Source organism: Ascaphus truei, chromosome 7, assembly GCF_040206685.1.
Source record: "Ascaphus truei isolate aAscTru1 chromosome 7, aAscTru1.hap1, whole genome shotgun sequence".
NCBI lineage: Eukaryota > Metazoa > Chordata > Amphibia > Anura > Ascaphidae > Ascaphus > Ascaphus truei.
The window spans coordinates 69,074,994-69,089,264 of NC_134489.1; the positions used below are offsets into that span (position 1 = coordinate 69,074,994).

The 14,271-nt window shown below is 44.9% G+C and overlaps 1 protein-coding gene across 4 annotated transcripts in view; it reads left to right on the top strand.

The window, feature by feature from the left end:
- The first annotated feature begins 2,010 nt into the window (after positions 1–2,010).
- Positions 2,011–14,271, top strand: part of SESTD1 (SEC14 and spectrin domain containing 1) — a 151,251-nt gene continuing 138,990 nt past the window's right edge. For all 4 annotated transcript variants that reach the window (XM_075608930.1, XM_075608932.1, XM_075608931.1 and 1 more), the window contains exon 1: positions 2,011–2,108. The gene's annotated coding sequence lies outside the window, so the exon portion shown is untranslated. The remainder of the gene's footprint in view (positions 2,109–14,271) is intronic.

The window sequence follows — 14,271 nt, forward strand, 5'->3', positions numbered from 1 at the left end:
TAAAATTTTCTTACATTGGTTTGAAGCAGTGGGTCTCCGGAGCTGAACCGCGTTGATGTCAGCTCCGGGGCCACCTGCATCATGAGATACTTACCTCCGTATGGTAAAAGAGTGTGGGCATTCCTGGTCTAGCAAACAGTTTGTATCCATTCACACTGCGTTGCAATGAATGAATTGTTGGAATTAGTTGCAATACAAATACTGTTTGATTATACACTGTTTTTTATTTTTCATTTTTTCACATATTGCACTTTGCACTTATATCTGAAGACCAGAGCCAGGGAGGACTATTTCTTACATCAGAGCTAGGAAGGATTTGGAGAATCCGTGAGACTTCCAGGCTGCAGGACTTCTGAACTGAGGTGGTCTTGAAACACCCATTATTCATTTTTTTCTGTATATTGCACAAAGTATCTTTTGCTCTTAAAGAATTGATTTTTTAGGAGATTCCCTGTATTAATCACGATTTTGTATAATACTGATTAGAGTGGGGTTTTATCAGAAAGGTGTGTATATGTATGTGTATGGAGAGTTGCACTCTGTGTTTGTATATAGAGGGGGGGCTGCAGTGTTGGTGTATAGAAGGGCTTTTGTGTATTTACAATTTTTTTAAAGTAACAAGTAGAATAAAACACACACTTTAATTTTTATTTTTTTTAGAATATCATGGTTATAAAAATCAATAGAACTATACAAAGTGTTTTATTCATGAAAAAAACATACATTTCGCCTATAATAGTAATAATCCCCTCAGAACCGGTCATTACTGACCAATAATTCTCTGGCTGGGTTCAAGACCCTCGGCTTTGCCTCAACTCTTCCAGCCAGGGCATTATTGGCCAGTAATGAATTCTACATTCTTACCTAAGCTGGCAATCGTTTGGTGCTCCTGTTATAAATCTGTAAAAATCCTGATTGTGTGCCTAACATAATGGCTGCTTCAGTTAGTGTACTGTAACTCAGCAGCTGCAATGTATCCCTTATATTACTACGGTAACATTATCTGTGGTTACAGTTTACAGCTGAAACGGCTAGGAATATTGGCAACAAATTATCCCAGACAAGAATTGTTGCAAAGATCTTGCACTGCTGGGGAGGTGGGCTAAAACCCCCTATAGAAATTAAAGGATGCTTTAAAACTCAATAAAAATTGCATTAGGAGTTTAATAATAATTGTTATTACCCACAGTTTGAGTGTTCGTCAAGATGTCCTCATGTTGTGCTTCCTACAGGGTCTTTAAAACAGTCATAATGTCTGCTCTAATCAGGGAGTCCTTAATATTATCTCCTCTCTTAATGGAAAATTAAGGAGGGGCACAGCATGTACAGTAGGGCCCCGCTTTACAGCGTTCTGCTCATACGGCGTTTCCCAATGTATACCCATATTCATTAGGTTCAGTGCTTGTTCCGTTTTTCCGGCGATTTTCGGCATGACGCACTCAGCAGCTGAGTATCCGTCTGTCACTAAACAACAGTTTTAGTCCGTGCGCAACTCCTTGTCAGATGCCATTTGTCAGCGAAACAGTCGGTTTACAGCTCTGCATCTCTGTTTGCAAAGGTACAATACAGTACAGTAGGGCCCCGCTTTACGGCGAATTGCGCTTTACGGCGGCGGCGGCGGCGGCGGCGGCGGCCTGGAACGGAACCCGATGTTTGAGCGGGGCCCTGCTGTATCTTTGAATGGGCCAACGTGCTGCAACAGATTTCATTGCTTTCTGATAGTAATTGACTTGATTTTACCACTTTGTGCATTGAACTTGCAGATAAATAGGACTTAAAAGACTCTGCAGGTTTGTTGTGCTTTAACTTTAAGAGGCTGACAGCCAGTGAATGGCTGGTGCTGCAGCAAGAAACCTGGGAAACTGGCTGCTCAGAACCCCAAAGCCTCTGCATTCACAACCCAGACTCCAGCCCGACCTCTCAGCACCTACAGTAGAGAGATGTGTATACGATCTCTATGGTAACATGTTGTCCCCTCTGCTTCTCCGTAGTTCTGTGTTGATGTCATCATGCAAGTACACTGGAAAAAAAAAAAAAAATCTCCGTTGGAAGCATAACATGAGGCCTGCAGACACAGGAGGACCTCGCGACAAGCACTCACACTGCAGGTATCCACACACCGAGCTGTTTAATGATTGCCATTTTGACTTTACACCTAGTAACCTGCCCTGGCCCTTGATTAAGGTGTTATTTTCATTTAGTTCTCTCAAGGGTGGCGGGAACCGGCCAGAAGGGCCCTTTTGACTTGATACCACCCCCCCCCCCCCCGGTACATCTGTATATACAGAGAGATGATATTGTTCGATAGCAATGTTTTTCTGAATGCCCGTGTCAGTGTTTTCTATTCAGCACCTCTTGTTTTTTTGCTACTGGTTTTATTTATGCGTTCCTCCTGTGCCTCGTCTGTAACTATCAGCATGTGTGTAGCAGAGCTCGCTCTATATGGAACACAGGCGGCTGATCACATTTCTGCCATATACAATCATGATTTTTTCCCCCTGATTCTTGTAATAGAGACTGTTGTGTCCTGTGGAGCTCTGAACTGGTTTTTGCTCTTCTGTTTTGTGAGGTTTTCTTCGGCTGATGAGAACACTCTGTGATATATATGTATAATGTATATATATATGTATATATATATATATATATATATATATATATATATATATATATATATATATTATATGTGCTATAAGACTGACATTGTCTTGTAACATTCTTTTGTGGAATTTTCTGATCTTAACACATTATGTAAATACACTTGTTTTTCCCTTTTTTCATTATTAATGATTACTTTGCATTTTTGGGAGTGCTGGTGATCCTCTCTTTTGGCTATTATTCCATTATTTCCATACACCTAACCACTTAATTTGTAGTCTAGAGCACTATAGTGCTATCGGCCCCTTTTTTGTTCCTTGTATATTTCCCATGGGAATGATCAGGCTCCACATGCAGACTTGAAATAGCTGATGTGCAAGTGTATGACTTGGGTTACAATCAGGTAGTATCAAAATCGTGTGTGCTTGTCTGATTTAAACAATGAAACATCCAGGAATTGTGTTACCACTGGGTGTTCTCATCTGTATGTTATACTCTGTGTATAGGGAGGTCTGATTTTTATGTAAGTCATTCAGGAGTTGGGCTACCATCATTGTGGTGTACTGTTAGTGTGTTGTCTATTTTTAAATGATGAGTCATTGAAGAGTTGGGTTACCATTAAGGCATTGTCATCTGTCTGATGTGTGATCTTAAATGAGATTCTGGATTTGGGTTATCACAACTTGTTCTCATGCTCTGAGTATAGTGAGGTCTGCGTTTTGAATTGGGGATGGGTGGGTTATCATGAGTTCATATCTTCTGTGTGATGATGACATGTGTAAAAAGATATTTTGTAGTGCCCTATGATAGTTTGTATGCGTGGTGGATTTAGATAAGTCATTGATTTCATCACCCCCTTATCTGTTTTTGAGGGTTTGATTTGTAGACCCCATACTGCCATACGGGACTGCAACGCATGGGTACAAAAGGGGTTCATAGTTATGGCTGTCTATTGGTTGGTCTTACGTTATAATTTCAATGTCATTGCCCCTCCTCAGTAGTGGTGTGTGTATCTGCCCCAGTGTGTCAACTCAGTTGCCTAAAGTAGTGTTGACACATCCCCTCACCCCGTGTCACAGTTTCACAGATTTGCTCTGTCATTGATATGACCCTGGGGTCACAGGCATACAGTTTGTGAAACACACTGGTTTGTGTATACACTGCAGAAGGATCTGACTTACTGTTTGAGAAGCTGGTTTTCCTTACAGGCGAAATCCTTGGTTTTAATAAGAACCTTGTGTGCTATGATTGTCCTTTCTGGCACTAAAGGGGGTTAATAAAGTTTACTACACTAAGTAATAATTAATAACATTCATGTGCATCTTTTCCTTTGAACCAACCAAGGAAAGGACCGGACAAGAAAGAGACGAGGACAGTTAAGCCCACCTCAATCTTGCGTTGCTTGTCCAAACATTTCATGGATAAAATGATTTTAAAAAGTCTTTACTTTAACTTTTGTCTTTAAAAACCATTGCTCACATAATTTCCACCCATAAAACATTATATAGACCTGCATCCTAAATAAAAGACAACTGAAGACTCCCTTGGGACAGAGAAAGAGTTGGGTGAGGGGGAGAGGTCAGACAGGGGTTGAGTGCTGTTTTTTACTGAAGCATTTTGCATGTTAGTGCTGTCAACACAAGTCATTTGAGTTACACCGGGCTCATAAAATTGCCTCCTGCTGGGATTATGTTTCTGGTTAACCATTTCTTTGAGAAAATGCATATCTTGCAATTATTTGTAATTAATAAGCATGGCTCATGTTTCGCTCCTGATAATCTCCCTCTCATTCCTAAACACTTTGTCTCCTGGAGTATGTGATCAGTGAAAGATAAGAGCTACTGCTTTTGTAACCTTGTCCCTGTGGGTCTCCTAAAGCCTGGCTGGTGCTATATGTGAATTCTCCGCTATGAGTACTGGAAGCTGTCTGCCTAGGAGTCCTTTGTACCCTCCCTCACTGCTGTTTGCATGTGATATTTCCTGTTTTGTGGGGTTTCATTGTGCTTGGTGGAAAACGGCATCATTTTACCACCCATTGTTATTATTCTGACTGGTCTATTTAAAAAGCGCCAATGTAATATTCATAGCTGCACAATAGGAAATCAGAGGCAGTAAAATAACAAAATAATGTATATTCAAAGCTAAATACAGAACTGATTGCAAATAGTGTGGGGAACTGGTTACAGTGACTGTACAGTCTAATTTTAGTGGGATACAATCACAAAAGCATTATTAGATGGATTGATTGAGAATAGGCCGTGTTATGACTACTAGATTCAGCAGCTGGAACGCCTCTTTCCAACAGAAATGTATTATTCTTCATGTGTACTGTCCCTGTCTCCTAATGAATGTTTCATGAATGTCCCTTGCAGGTTAAGTCAATTTTGATCCTATTATGCCCTCCCTAGCTTTTTTATTTTGTAGCTGTGCTAGCATTGTTTCTGTTTAAATCCTACACTCTATTATATTGAGTAGAATCTTTGTAATATACCCTTTTTTTTCTTGGATGAAACATTTACTGGGTGTGAGTTACCTACCATGAAAACACTATTACTGTCATTATACTGTACATGGTTTATTTGTCCTGACTGTTGATAAATCAAAGATTAATGGGTAGAGGGTGTGGCTCAGTGGTTATAGTGTTTGGTCATGAATACAAAAAGCATTTGGGTTCAGTTACTGCTATGTCTGTCTATCTCGGTGTAATCTTGGTCAAATGACGTTGCCTCCCTGTTTTGCAACATCTACCGGTAATTGGATAATACCGTTGATCCTTAATGCCCTTTGGAGAGATCCAATTATACTAGAGCCCCAGAAATACAGCATATTGCTGGGATTTATTCCAGATATGGCAGCATGGAGTATAATTGTAAAGCATTTGTGGGGCTATGTATAAAGGAAAATATATAAAGGCAAAGACATGTTAGCTTTAACACACTGTACACAGTTTTGCTCCCAGTGAAAAAAGAAATCCAGAGTAGCAGGTCCAATGTTCTTATTTTTAATAGACTACTTACGTTTCTTAAATCTGCATTGTTTTTTGTTTTATTTTTATCCCGGGAGGTTTGTTCTACCTGAGACCTGCTTTTGTTTTAAGCACTGAAATGGGGAGAAAAATGCTGCACAGACGCAATATTTGATGTATTCAATTATACAATGTGTCATGTAACTCTTCCCTATTGACACTCCCTAAATTGCACACGGTGCAGAATCAGAGCAAAGTACTTTGATATATTAGGACAGTGTTTTTCAACAGGGGTTCCTGGGAAGCCTTGGGTTCCCCGGGCATCCCTAAAGGGTTCCCTGCAATTTTCAGGTCATTTGAAAATAATTTAGAGAATAATTTACAGTGCGTCTGACCTTAGATGCACTATTAGAGAGGGTCGGGGTTCAGCAAAATTTCACAATATAATTTTAGGGTTCCTTAACCAAAGTAAAAAAAAGTTGAAAACCACTGCCTTAGGAGTTATTCATTAAACTGGGATATATCGCATGGACCCTTGTGCGGTAGTGCCAGAGGCAGAACTAGTGACCGGTTGGCCCCAGTGCAAGCACTATTGGATGGGCCCCATTTGGCGCTGTAGCAGTTTAGTCTTGACAATGGCGTGGTCCAATCTTTTGCACTTTCAGTCATGTGATTGCTCTTGGAGTGACATGACCAGGACCCAGCTCCCAGATGGCACCAGACGCCGTTTCGATCGAAAAAACCCGTTTGGCATTTGTTACCATGGCAATTGCTGTTTTAAGGTGAGCAGCAGCCATTTTAATTTCCCTGGAGCACATTTTCACCCAATGCTATATCGAGAATGCAAATACTGCCACAGCGCAAGGATTTCACAATGGGGAAAAAGAAGCAAACCATTATTTTTAATGCTGGGTAGAGAGTATTTGCCTTCCCCCCCCCACCCTGCATGCACGGCTCTGGCATCAAAGGACGTCGCGGGATCATGTGATGTCATGTGATCGCTCAGCATCATTTGACTTCTGGTTGCCATGGAGACGTGTCATTGAAAGGCCAGGTAAGTAAAGTTACAGAGGCCTCACGCGATCCCCAACATTTATTTTAAACACCTTCTGGGAAGCGTGGGGCCTCTGTAACTGTGGCACGCCCCCCCACTTTGCGCCCCGCTGACTTAAAGGATGCTTACTGTACATCTTCCTGAACAAGGGGGAAGATGACTTTGCACCTTATAGGTGCTTTCCAGACAATTTGGTCATGACCCTTTTCTAACTACTCTCTTGCTGTAAAATTATCTAATAACACACCTTTTTAGTATTTGAACTTAAAATTCCTGAAATTGCTGCCCCTCTGGCAGTGAAAGAGTTAAGGCAGCGATGCCCCCACCCCAAATATAGTTTAAAAAATTGACCTAAACCGAGGGGATCCTTCATGGACCCCCGGTTGCTGGTATAAAGGAATTTAAGATATTGTAGTTTCTTTAAAAATAAAAAATGTGTAAAAAAATATTCTGTCTCTCTGTGTCTCTGTCTCTCTGTGTCTCTGTGTCTCTGTCTCTCTGTCTCTCTGTCTCTCTGTCTCTCTGTCTCTCTGTCTCTCTGTCTCTCTGTCTCTCTGTCTCTCTGTCTCTCTGTCTCTCTGTCTCTCTGTCTCTCTGTCTCTCTCATATTCCCATCTGGGACCAAAGTGAGCAAATACAAATAATCTGTTGCATGGGTAATACCTTGTTGATGCCTTTAAAAACATCAGACATTTATGTATTTGAAATAACTTGAGGACGCCTGAAGTTCTTATAGGCAGGTGATATTGTTTGCTTTGTTTCTTCATTGGGGTGATATTATTATGCACATTGCTTCCCTGTCAAATCTTATACTATATTAGTGAAAGCACTGTATGTTTGCCTGCCTGCCTGCATGCATGCATGCCAGCCTGCCTGCCTGGATGTCCGGTGTCCCTAGGGGAAATCTCATTGGTCCCTTGGTCCGCCCCCGCACACCTCTCATTGGCCTGAGGCGGAGTGACGGGCCAAAGGACACACAGGGACACACACACACAGGGACACACACACACAGGGACACACACACACAGGGACACACACTCTCCCCCGTCAGTTGGACCGCAGCTCACCTTCCACACCCCCCCCCTCCTCTCCCGGTGCCCCTCCTCTCCCGGTGCCCCTCACTCTCCCGGTGCCCCTCACTCTCTCCCCCCTCACCCAAATCCCCACGCTCCGCAACATCCCCAGCCGCACCATCACCCTCACCGTGCGCCGCGGAGGAAGCGCGGCCCTGCTGCTCAGCAGCAAACTCCAGGCTCCTCCCCCCTCACGGCGCGGCCCTCCTGCTCTCCCCCTCACGTGCGCCGCTACCGGAGAGGGGAAGCGGCGCGGGACTCCCCATCACGTGCGCCGCTACCGGAGAGGGGAAGCGGCGCGGGACTCCCCATCACGTACGCCGCTACCGGAGAGGGGAAGCGGCGCGGGACTCCCCATCACGTGCGCCGCTACCGGAGAGGGGAAGCGTCGCGGGACTCCCCATCACGTGCGCCGCTACCGGAGAGGGGAAGCGCGGCGCGGGACTCCCCCTCACGTGCGCCGCTACCGGAGAGGGGAAGCGCGGCGCGGGACTCCCCCTCACGTGCGCCGCTACCGGAGAGGGGAAGCGCGGCGCGGGACTCCCCATCACGTGTGACGCTACCGGAGAGGGGAAGCGCGGCGCGGGACTCCTGCCACTCTTGCCCCCCCCCAGCTTCCCGAACTCACCTCCTGCCCCAGCCAGATGCCACGGGGTCAAGGTAAGTCACACACCGTCTCCCACCCACGCACTGTCACCCAGTCACCCACACACCCACCCAGTCACTTTCACCCACCCAGTCACCCACCCACCCACTCACTCAGTCACCCACTCAGTCACTCACTCAGTCACCCACCCACTCAGTCACCCACCCACTCAGTCACCCACCCACTCAGTCACCCACCCACTCACTTAGTCACCCAAAAACTCACTTAGTCACCCACCCACTCAGTCACCCACCCACTCACTCACCCACCCACTCACTCAGTCACCCACTCAGTCACCCACCCACACACCCACCCAGTCACCCACTCAGTCACCCACACACCCAGTCACCCACTCAGTCACCCACACACCCACCCAGTCACCCACCCAGTCACTTTCACCCAGTCACCCACTTTCACCCAGTCACCCACCCACCCACTCAGTCATCCACCCACTCAGTCACCCACTCAGTTACCCACCCATTCAGTCACCCAGTCACCCATTCAGTCAGTCACCCATTCAGTCAGTCACCCAGTCACCCACACACTCAGTCAACTCAGTCACCCACCTAGCTGTCAAGGGGGGGGGGGAAGCCTAACCCTGTCGTACGCCCCCCCCCAAATTATATCCCGGGCAACGCCGGGTCTCTCAGCTAGTAGTCTATAAAAGGGAAAGAAAACCATTCCTAAATCTCTCCATTTAGAACATTCACAAAAGTATCCAAACAACATCAATATCAGTTTTAAATTCTTTTAAAGAAGCAATCCAATCCAAGGATTGAAGCAGGGGGTTGCCGGGGCTGAACCCCATTAATTTCAGCCCTGGGGACACCCTGCTTCCTGTGATACTTACCTCTGTAGGGGGTGCCAGTAACAGATCTGGCTCGGCTACCAGGGTTCATATAATGGCGGTGCTCCCACATCCTGGGAGCCAGTAAGAACCGGTGACTGCACATGACCAGGACCTTTAAACAGAAGAGGTGCCAGCACTCTCCCCCCCCCCCCCCCCCCATAGGACGTAAGTATCTCTGGAACTAAGGGGTCACCGGTGCAGAAATGAATGGGAGTTAGCTCCAGAGACCCCTTGCTTCAATCCTATGTCAAAAATAAAAGAAAACACAGCTCTTGGATTGCTCCTGTAAGGCATCAGTCTTGTAGGTTTACCCTATTAACTAGCGCTGCCAGCTATTCCCTTTGATCGTATATTTAAAGATTGACTAACTTTTTTTTTTACATTTACATCACAAAGCCTTCTGGTTAAATGCAGTTCTGCTTGTCTGATTTTGTTTAAAATATGATTTAACTAATTAAACAAAACAGATTATTGCTATTAGTTCATCTTGGTTTTAAGTGAAACTGCACATTTAATCCAGGTTTGGGCAACTCCGGTCCTCAAGGGCCACAAACAGGTAAGGTTTTAAGGGTATCCCTGCTTCAGCCCAAGTGGCTCAGTCATTGACTGTTGGTGGACCTTTAGGACTGGGGTTGGCCACCCCTGAGGTTCAGTATAGGATCCCTCTTGGAAACTTCCTTGCAGTATTTGGCAGCTCCTCTGTTTTACAGAGTTTGGATCACTGTCCTACTTTCTCTAAAAACGTCCATTTTTGTAAATCCAGACTTCTAGGTTCAGTTTAAGAAATACCGTATGCCTCTTCCCAGGGATAAACTCACCCCCCCGCCCCCCAAATTCTGGAAGTAAAATATTTCCTTTTCTTTTTTTCTTTTTTTTCATTTCAAATAAGGCAGCTATGTTGCTGGGCCCATATGTTCAGTATTTTAGATACTGTAAGTATCTGAGTTTGTAACACTTTTTTAAAAGGATCTTGCACACCGTGGAGCCCCCTGATGCTCATTAGCATTGTTGTGGATACTCCATCTGGGACTGTTCTGTTAAAGTAAAGGTTGCACCTATATATTGTTGCATGAATTGAAGAAAAGTAATACGCTGTTGCTTCTGGTTACTATGTAAGGCAGTAAAAGATACCTTTTTTGAAGCTGAAGTTTTCAGGTAGGTGTGGACTATCAAAAAGATTAATTAAAACCTGCCCTGTTGTGACCCTTGAGGACTGGAGTTGCCCACCCCTGCTTTAAACTCTACCGTGCTTTATGACGCACCAGGTTACGTTATGGGCAAATGCTTGTATTTATAGGGGCTGATTTGGGAGCTGTCCGCACCTACACTTCTGTTTGTCAGCCGGGGAGGAGATCAATGGCGTTCCTGTGATTGCTGTTGAAAGTATCAAGACTTTCAAGGACTGATGTCCAGTGGCACTCTGATGCCACCAGACCAATGGACTGGTGAAAGGCCATTCTTTTACAAAAAATGGCACCTCGGCGACATAATTGTTAGGTCGCTGCATTCACTTTATAGAAATACAAAAGACATTGTATAAAATTGGTAGTGTTGTACCTGCAGATCGGGTCAGTACCGTGGTATGGTTGCCGGCTTAGCATGTTTTGTCCAAAAGATTGAACGAAATAACCCAAAGTTATGAGAAGAAAAAACATATACAGTAGTAATGTACTAAATAAATTGTGGTATTGGATAATTGAGGTGCCAGTGTCACTCCAATTGACACAAATACATAATATTGTGGGTCTGGGTTTTGAGCTTGCTAAGATTGATGTCTTATAGAAAGTGGCGCACATCCTTTTGGTAATAGCATGGAGTCCCCGGAGCAAAAATCAATGCGGTTCAGTTCCGGAGACAGCCTGCTTTAAATCTCTCTCTCTCTCTCTATCTATCCTATCTATCTATCTATCTATCTATCTATCTATCTATCTCTATATCTCTAATAGTGTCGCCCGGAGTGCTCCTTAAGGCCGTGCTTATAGTGACGGTGACGCAACGTCGCCCGAAAACAAATGCATTGTCGCCACCACGTGTGCTTATAGTAAGCGCGACGCAACATGGCAACGCGATTTTTTGAAGCCGGCAATATTTGATTTTTCAGGGGCTGTGGCCTCGTGACAGCCCCTGAACCAATCAATGGCCTGGTAGCCCGCGACGCCACCGCAAACCGAAATACAACTTTCGCTGACGGCGACGGGTGACGTCACATGTCACCGTCGCGGGAACTATACGCGCGGCCTTAAGAGGCAGTCCCTCCTATTATGACAGTGAACTTAGGACCGTGCCAAAGCAGTAAAATGTGAAATCGTTTTTATAAAAAAAAGAGTACTGTAATGTTTTTTTCCTTCAACTATAAATGCCATTTTAAATGTGTTTTAATATACTGTACTGAGCATTCTTTTATTTCTGTAGCAGGTTTTAGCCCACCTCCCATGCAGTGCAATAATATATTTATAACACTTTCCTGTTTGTGATAATTTGTTGCCAATATTACCACCACCAGTTTCAGCTGTAAACTGTAACAATAGTCAATGTTGCCTTACTAATATATCCAGATACATTGTAGCTGCTGAGTTACACCGACTGAAGGATTCATTGGAACAGGAAGGCAACCATTATTTTAGTTGCAAAATCGGGATATTTGCAGATTTATAACCGGAGCAAAAATCAATTACCAGCGTAGGTAAGGATATAGAATTATACATTGTCACAAGCTTTATATTTAACAATAAGAAAAAAAGTGGAGAATGTAGTATTGGTACTGTACTTCAATAGGTTAAAGCTGCAGTTCAGTCTATATCCTGCATGTGTGTTTTTTTTAATAAATCAGTTCTGTAGTAAGAAATAATACTTTTAGCATTTTCTGTTTTTAAAAAAACAACTTTGAAAGACCAATTTTCTTGTATTCTATTTTAACAAGCATTTGCTAAGGCACTGCCCCCTCATGGCCTGTCACAAACCCAGGCACACCCCTTTGTCAGCACTGCCCTCCCTCTCTCTAAACGTGCACTAGCATCTGGTCACATGATCTTCCTCATACAGTAGTACATTCAAGGAAGCTGGAGAAAAGGGATCAGCCATGCATAGCAGCTCGGATAGGCGATTTCAAACTTATTACAGTGTTTATTCCATTCATTGCACGTGTATATAACGTAAAATTGTAATAATTCCATTTATAGCAAACGTGTATATGTGAATATTATTTAGATGTATATGTATGTTACTGAAATGTGGAGTGAGTGTGTAGGTAAATACACACAATACACTTCCACTGCATATATATATATATATATATATATATATATATATATATATATATATATATATATATATATATAATATATATTATATATTATATATGTATGTATATGTGAAGTTATGTGAGTAAAAAAGTGACAAAAACCCTCCATAGCAAGGCAAATAGCAAATGGAAATATTACTGTATGCTCATTTGTATGTATATATATATTTATATACACACACACTTCAAATACGGATAGTGATTCACGTAAATGATATATATATTCACTTTCTGGGAGTATAAGAGTGACTGTCCTGTTGTTGCTTTTTTTGTATCCATCATTGAATGGTATGCACCCTCTCTTTACGTTTATTTTATACTAGCTGAGAGACCCGGCGTTGCCCGGGATGTAATGTTCCCGCTCCTCTCTCTCTCCTCACCCCTCCCCCTCTCTCTGTTTGTCCCCCATTCACATCAATCCAGTTCCCCCCCTCCCTCCTTTACAGCTTCATGCAGTGTGTGTGCGTCAGTCATTGTGTGTGCGTCAGTCAGTCAGTGTGTGTGCGCGCGCGTCAGTGAGTCTGACGCAGAAACACAAACACACACACAGACTGACTGACGCACACACACACAGTCAGTGTGTGCGTGTGTGTGTGCCTCAGTCAGTCAGTGTGTGCGTGCGGCAGTCAGTCAGTCATTCAGTCAGTGTGTGGGTGTGGGGGTGTGCGCGCGCGCACGTCAGTAAGTGTGTGTGTGTGTCAGTCAGTGTGTGTGTGTGTGTCAGTCAGTGTGTGTCAGTCAGTGTGTGTGTCAGTGTGTGTGTGTGTGTGTGTCAGTGTGTGTGTGTGTGTGTGTCAGTGTCAGTGTGTGTGTGTGTCAGTGTCAGTGTGTGTGTGTGTCAGTGTATGTGTGTGTGTGTGTGTACCATTCATTGTGTGTGTGCGCGCGCGCGTCAGTCTGTGTGTGTGCGCGTGGGGGTGTGCGCGCGTGCGTCAGTCAGTGTGTGTGTGTGTGTGTGTGTGTGTCAGTCAGTGTGTGTGTGTGTGTGTGTCAGTGTGTGTGTGTGTGTGTGTTTGTTTGTGTCAGTGTGTGTGTGTGTGTGTGTGTGTGTGTGTCAGTGTGTGTGTGTGTGCAGCAGTCAGTGTGTGTGTGTGTGCAGCAGTCAGTGTGTGTGTGTGCAGCAGTCAGTGGGTGTGTGTGCAGCAGTCAGTGTGTGTGTGTGTGTGTGCGCGCGTCAGTCTGTATGTGTGCGTGTGGCTGTGAGGGGTTGTGTGCATGCGGCTGTGAGAGGTTGTGTGCGTGCGTCAGTATGTATGTGTGTGTGTCAGTCAGTGCGTCAATCAGTCAGTGTGTGTGTGTGTGTGCGTGCGTCAGTCAGTCAGTGTGTTCGTGCGTCAGTGTGTGTGCGTGCGTCAGTCAGGGTGTGTGCGTGCGTCAGTCAGGGTGTGTGCGTGCGTCAGTCAGGGTGTGTGCGTGCGGCTGTCAGGGTTTGTGTGCGTGCGCCAGTCAGGGTTTGTGTGCGTGCGCCAGTCAGGGTTTGTGTGCGTACGCCAGTAAGGGTGTGTGTGCGTGCGTCAGTCAGGGTGTGTGCGTGCGTCAGTCAGGGTGTGTGCGTGCGTCAGTCAGGGTGTGTGAGTGCGTCAGTCAGAGTGTGTGCGTGCGTCAGTCAAAGGGCAGGCGTGGGGGGGGTGAAGGGCAGGGGTAGGGGGGGTGAAGGGCAGGGGTAGGGGGGGTGAAGGGCAGGGGTAGGGGTGGGTGAAGGGTAGGGGTGGGTGAAGGTCAGGGTTAGGGGGGGTGAAGAGCAGGGGTAGTAGGGGGGGTGAAGGGCAGGGGTAGAGGGGGGTGAA